Here is a 6,821-nt window from a genome sequence, read left to right as displayed (position 1 = left end):
TTCCAAGGGAAGCGGTGCGTATGCAGGCAGGAGGAGCCTAGGACGAAAGAAGAAATCAGAAAAGGCTCCACAGTGGAGGTGGCATTTAACTCCAGCTTTGAAGAATGGCTCAGATTCCAACAAGAAGAGACACAGCCCAGAGAAATGAGGCAGCAAAGTGAGGAATTGACAGCAGCTGTCACTTTGAGAAAGATTTTTTTTCAAAGTTTTTATTGATTTCAGAGAGAGGAAGGAAGAAGGGGAGAGAGATGGAAACATCAATGATGAGCCGGGCCGGCACGGTTCAGTGATTGAGCATTGACCCATAGACCAGGAAGTCAGGGTTCAATTCCCATCAGGACATCTGCCAGGGTTTCAGGCTTGATCCCCACTAGGGGGCGTGCAGGAGGCAGCCGATCAATGATTCTCTCTCATCACTGATGTTTCTATCTCTCTCTCCCTCTCCCTTCCTCTCTGAAATAAATTATATATATATGAAATCCATCAAAAGGGGAGTGATTGAATAAATTAGAATGTGATTAAGAGTACTGAAATGGAGAGATCACCCAGGATTATCCAGATGGGCCCTAAATGCAATCACAAGTGTCCTTATAAGAAAGGCAGAGGGAGACTGGACATAGGAGAGGAGGCAGTGTGGCCACGAAGGCAGAGATGAGAGTGCTGTGGCCACCAGCCAAGGACTCCCTGGAGCTGGAAGAGACAAAAAAGATTCTCCCCTGAACCTTCTAGAAGGAACCAGCCCTGTCAACACTTTAATTTTAGTCCCAGAAGACACTTCAGACTTCTGATCTGTAGAACTGTAGGAGAATGAACTTCTGCTGTTTAGGCCATTACATTTGTGCAATTTATTCCAGCAGCAATAGGAAATGCATACACGACTCATTTCTCAGGCCTTGGCTCAGACCTCCAGGAGACCTTCTGCGACACGCCTAGGGTAGATGCTGTCCCCCACACCCTCTCACCCACAGCATGGTCTCAGGGTTGGTGTCTTTTAATGGACAGTGAACTCCCTGAGGACAGACGCCCTGTCTCATTCATATCTCCGGCCTGAGCACCCAGCATGGCGCCTGGTATGATGTCAGCATTCGGTGAATGTCTGTGAGACCATGAATGAGGAAAGGGAGATAAATTGGATTTGTTCTAATTTATCAAGACACTGGGTCTTTATCCAAGACTGAACAGTTAACTTTAGCTCTTGACTTTGACTCAAGTTAAAAATGACATCATCCAAAGCAAGATTTTTGTCCCACACTCTATGAAAGCAAGGTTTGCACAACGTTTGGCAGCTGCTGGCACTGCCGCTTATTTGGCTTTTCGATTTGGGGCTGCCTGCAAGAAAATACTGATTGTTTAACATCACCTCGGCCTGCGTCCGCCTTCAATGATCAGTTGTGATCAAAATAAGTTTACCCTACACAGCAGTCCAGAACAAGTTCCTTCTTTTCACTTTCCACTTGAAAATCAGAAACATTCATTTTTAGAACCATTTTTATTAGCCTTTTTTTGGGGGGAGGGGGAGTATTGGCTACTGTTATGTACTGGTTGGTATTGGATCTAATGGGCAAAGTATAAGCATTATATTCCAAGTCACTATCATCTCTTCTTTCAAAATTAAAACTCTCTTCCTCACCTTCCTCTCCTTTATGTGGCTGCCAGCCGTCTCTTCTCCACTCCCCCTCCCCCCGCAACTCTGTGATATTTCTTAGTACACCATTCCCTTCTCAGACATACAGTGAAGAAAATTCTTTAAAAGGGACGCTTTTCATATGCTCCTTGGAGACAGTCGATGACAACAGAGAGCCATGAAAAATTACATCAGAGAGGAGATATTTGCTCAAGGTCATTGAGAGAAAAAGTAGCAGAGCTGGATTCTTCCCAGGCCAACCACAGGCCTGTGTAAGCCCTTTGCACTCATCGCTTTAGAGTGAAAAACCTCACATACTAGTAGTCCCTGCTACCAAAAAATTATTAAGATAAAGCATGTACCTGTCTTAGGAAAATAAAACAAGAAAAAGGCTTTTTAACAAAAAGCAGCAGTTCTCTGCCTTACACCTCCTCTCAGTCCCATGCTCCAAATAGAACCATTTCCTGTTATTGTGGTAAAAGAGACAATAGAATTTAATATTTTGAACATGTTAGGTGTGCCGCTAAGTAGGATTAAGCGCAGTCACATTGTTGTGTAACCATCCATCTCCAGAACTTTTTCATCTTCCCCACGCCCCCTCCCTCCAGTAACTATCATTCTACTTCCTGTCTCTATGAATGTGACTCTCTAGGTTCCTCATGCAAGTGAAATCATACAGTATTCATCCTTTTGTATCTGGCTTGTTTCACTTTAGTGTTCATCCCTGTTGTAGCATGTGTTAGAATTTTCTTCCTTTATAAGGCTGAATAATATCCTTTTTCTTTTTTAAATGAATTTTTATTGATTTCAGAGAGGAAGGGAGAGGGAGAGAGATAGAAACATCAATGATGAGAGAGAACCATTGATCGGCTACCTCCTGCATGCCCCACATTGGGGACTGAGCCCACAACCCGAGCATGAGAACCTAACCGAGACTCAAACCATGACCTCCTAGTTCATAGGTCGACGCCAGCCAGGCCAAGGCTAAATAATATTCTATTGTAGTGTAAGGGTGGAGCAAATGTAGGTTTACAGTTATTCATATGGAAAATAATACAATATGTGTGTGTGTGTGTGTGTGTGTGTGTGTATGCCTAATATGCAAATTGTCCCTGCAGGAGTTCAACCAGGAGACCAATCGCTCGCTATGACGTGTGCTGACCACCAGGGGGTGGTGTGGAATGAAGGAAGGCCCTGGCTGCCAGCTGGGGAAAGGGGGCCCCAGCCTGCAGCCGGAAGGAAGGCCCCGGCCAGCACCTGGAAGGCCCCGATGGGCCCTGATCACTGGCCAGGCCTAGGGACTCTATCCATGCACCGGGCCTCTAGTAATTAATAAATAATAATACCAGAATAAACTCTGGTGTTTTGCATACTCACAACTGTAAACCTGCTTGTGCCCCATCCTGTATATCATATTTTATTTATCCATTCATTGAAGAACATCTGGGTTGTTTTGTCTTTTGGCTGTTAATAATACTATGAACATTGGTGTACAAATGTCTGCTCGAATCCCTACTTTCAAATCTTTATATTTTTAATTCTTACGTGAGGATATTTTTTCCATTGATTTTTCAGAAAGAGTGGAAGGGAGGAAGGCGCGGGGAAGAGAGAGAGAGAGAGAGAGAGAGAGAGAGAGAGAGAGAGAGAGAGAGATTGACTGGTTGCCTCCCGCATGGGCCCCCAAAAGGGTCAGGGATCAAACCGGTGACCCTTCAGTCCATGGGCCGACGCTCTAACCACTGAACAAACCTGGCCAGGGCCCTACTCTCAATTCTTTTGGACCCATACCCAGAAGTAGAATTGCTGGATCATGTGGTAAATTCTGTTTTTAATTTTTTGAGGAACGGTCAAAATTTTTTCCATAGCAACTGCACCATTTTACATTTTTACCAACAGTGCACACGTGTTCCAACTTCTCCACATCCTCACCAACACGTGTTTTCTGTTCTTTTGAATAGTCATTCTAATGGGCATGAGGAGATTTCTCACTCTGGTTTGGATTTGCATTCCCCTAATGACCAGGAATGTTGTCGTTACTAGAGCCTATTGGCCATTCGTATATCTTCTTTAGAGAAATGTCTATTCAAGTCCAAAGGAGAACATTTTGAACTATTTTAGCCATTTCTGCTTTATTATCTTCTGTGATGTACTTCCAAACAACATAGTTATACAGCTATTTCTTGGTTTTGTTTGATAGGTAAGAATTTGTACTTCCATCTCTCTTCCCCAAGTCCTCCTAAATAGTTTTGCTGTTATTTTGTATATATATGGCTGCCTTTGTAACTCTGAATAACATACTCCTTTTTTTTATAGCAAAGATGGAAATTTATTGAAGAACAAGTACAGACTCCCACGTGGGGAGGGGGAAAGAGTCCCCCGTACTCCTTTATTTCATGTCCCACTATTGGTAGGCCGGGTCTCCTGACACCTTGATTTATAAGGTAAGACCATGTGCCTCCACTCCCTCCCCACCTCCTGCCCTCTACCTCTCCACGGCAGCCGGGTGTGACTGCCAGCTTCAGAGTATTTACATAGTTTCATCACTATGATGACATCTTCCGGACTTTTTTCATAGGCTGAGAATAAGGATTTTAAAAATCTGTAGGTGGTGTTTACAGTTTAAGCCATTTTTGAAGCACAGATGGGAAGGATATTGACAAAGGGGAGGGACTAAGGGCTTTCTCAGAGTAGCCAATGGCATGCACAAAAGCATAGGGACCATGTGCTGTGTGAGTCACGTCCAGCTCACAGCAGATGTGCTCCGTTCAGGCAGAAAGACCCTCGGGGAGCTAGGAGGAATGGAGTTGGTTGAAGAAAGAGGGAGGCAATGTTGAAGGGCCTGGATGGTCCATGTGCCCTGTTTTTCCCACTCCCAGAATTCCGGTCAACATGGCTCAATACAAAGACTCGGGGACTTACACATCAGGTATGTTCACTATCCTTTCTCCCAGCCTTCCCCTCCCCCCCCCTCCCCGGATGGAACCAGTGTCTACTAGGACTCTCATGGCTTTGCAGACATGAAAAATAATTCCCCCTCCTACAAAAGGCTTGCCACACCTAACACGGAGGAAGGTCTGAGTGTAGACACAGGAGGAAGCAGAGGATGGTGAAAGTAACAATCTCTGAAAACTGGCAGAGCACCGGTTCCGTACCACGGTACTCAACCCTTCCCCCGACCCTTGGCAGGAGGCGGATATTATTACCCCCATCTTAAAGATGGCAACTGAGGCTAGCGAGGCTCCACAACTTACCCAGAGCCACAAAGCGAGCGTGGGGAGAGCCTGGGCCTGTGCTCATTGTGGCCGTGGGCAAGTAGCTGAATCTCTGAGTCAGTTTCTTCGCCCATTAAAACGTATTCCAAGGCACGCCAGGGCGTTGTGTGTGCCAGAGGTAACAGCCATGAGGAGTCTGACTTGCGGGAGGGAGGTATTCTGAAACTGCTGGCTGTGATTCCATGGCATGTGTGTCTGGAAAGGCAGGGAAAGCCAGTGGGTGGAGAGCCAAGGCTGGAGCAAAGTTCAAGGATGAACTCATCCGTCTCTATCCCCAAGACTGACCCTCAACCTAGCAAGGTAAGTGGAAGGGCCTGCGAGATCCATATCCACCCCTCACGTCACAGGCCCGGAGAGGGGCAACAACTTACCCAGGGTCACCCAGCGAGCTAGTGGCAAAGGCTGCCAGGCAGGTTAATATCCCGGACTTGGGGTACTCGTCCTCACCCCACATGCCTGGGCTGGGCTATCTGATTCAGTTAGTCTCATCAGGAAGGCCTGCCCTTGCAAGCCCAGCTTCCCATCATCTCTCTGCTCCTCTATCTTCCTTCCTGTTCCATTCCCACAGCATTGAAAAACACACACATACTTTTATTGTTTTCAGAGAGGAAGAGAGAGGGAGACAGAGATGGAAACATCAATGACGAGAGAGAATCATTGATCGTCTGCCTCCTGCACGCCCCACACCAGGGATCGAGCCCGCAACTTGGGCATGTGCCCTGACCGGGAATCGAACCATGACCTCCTGGTTCTTAGGTCCACGCTCAACGACTGAGCTACCCGGCCGGGCTCCACACCATTTGAGTATAGAGACCCTTCCCAGGAGCCAGGGCTTCCCTCTCTGGATCCTGGAGAGGAGCAGCGCAGTCTCCTTCTCAATTGAGCCAAAATTCCCAGATAAGGGCAAAGGTCTTCTCAGGCCACCCCCCACCCTAAGCTGTCCCTTCTGTCTAGCCCAGCTTTCGTCACCACCTCTGGGTCACGAGAGACGGAAGGTCACCCTGCCGGGGCCTTTACCCCATTTCTCTCCCTCTCCTCCTCTGGAGGAAGGGTCAAGTCTGGAGACGGACAGCGTGGACCTGGCACACGTGCCACTCTGGTGCCCGGTGCCACCTTTTCCAGCCAGGACCAGAGATGGGCAGTGACCTCTCAGTGCCGCAGCCACACCTGGGCTTCAGGGGACCATGAAGAGGATCTGGAAATAGAGTGAGATTGCTTTCCACCGGCCCCTGGGGCAGCTCAGGGACGGTGAAACCCAGGTTGCAGTGCCCGAGGCCACCTTCCTGCACAGCTGGGCGATGCAGGCAGAGGCCCAGGGACAGGGACGGGAGGCTGCCCCATGGGAGATAGGGGTACTCACCGGCCTCACCCCCACAAGCGAACGTGTGGCCCAGCTGGGCTCGCTCACCCGCTGCACCTTTTGTCCCGGCTCCCCATCTCCGCCCCCGCGGCCCCCTGACCCAGCTGGCAGGCCTTGGGAACACAAGGGGGGTGGAGGGGGAGCGGAGACTGCACGTAACCCGCGCGCTAAACCGGTCTCAAGGGATGGGCGAATGGGTGCCTCCCCACCCGCCCCGCATTCAAGCGCCACTGGCTCCCCTCCACGAAGTCAACAAGGTCCGGCGCCCCCAAACCCAGGTCCCTGGTGGCTGGGAGGGGAACGAACCTGCCCGGGGCTGCAGCCGCGGGCCCTCGGATCCAGAGGGAAATCCGGGCGATTCTTCGAAGGTGGGAGAGAGAGGGCCGCGGCGAACAGAGGAAGGTGGCCTCCTCCACGCCCCGCCCCGCCCCGCCCCGCCGGGCCCGGGCCTCCGCACCCATAGGCAGAGGCGACCCGTCCCAGATCCCGATTATTGTCCCTCCCCCAGCCTCGGTCCCCTTTAAAATATATGGTACCCCTTCCTTTTTATGTTAGCTACCGTCTT

The 6,821-nt window shown here is 49.3% G+C and overlaps 1 long non-coding RNA gene across 1 annotated transcript; it reads right to left on the bottom strand.

Annotated features, from left to right (window-relative positions):
* Positions 1-3,863: 3,863 nt before the first annotated feature.
* LOC111823753 lies at positions 3,864-6,645 on the bottom strand. Its single transcript, XR_002826833.1, has 3 exons — positions 6,563-6,645; positions 4,876-5,091; positions 3,864-4,413 (listed from the first exon to the last, which is right to left on the bottom strand). It is a non-coding gene; the product is annotated as an uncharacterized LOC111823753 (long non-coding RNA).
* Positions 6,646-6,821: the final 176 nt, after the last annotated feature.

Source organism: Myotis lucifugus, unplaced genomic scaffold, assembly GCF_000147115.1.
Source record: "Myotis lucifugus unplaced genomic scaffold, Myoluc2.0 scaffold_655, whole genome shotgun sequence".
NCBI lineage: Eukaryota > Metazoa > Chordata > Mammalia > Chiroptera > Vespertilionidae > Myotis > Myotis lucifugus.
This window is presented reverse-complemented; position numbering and strand designations above follow the sequence as displayed.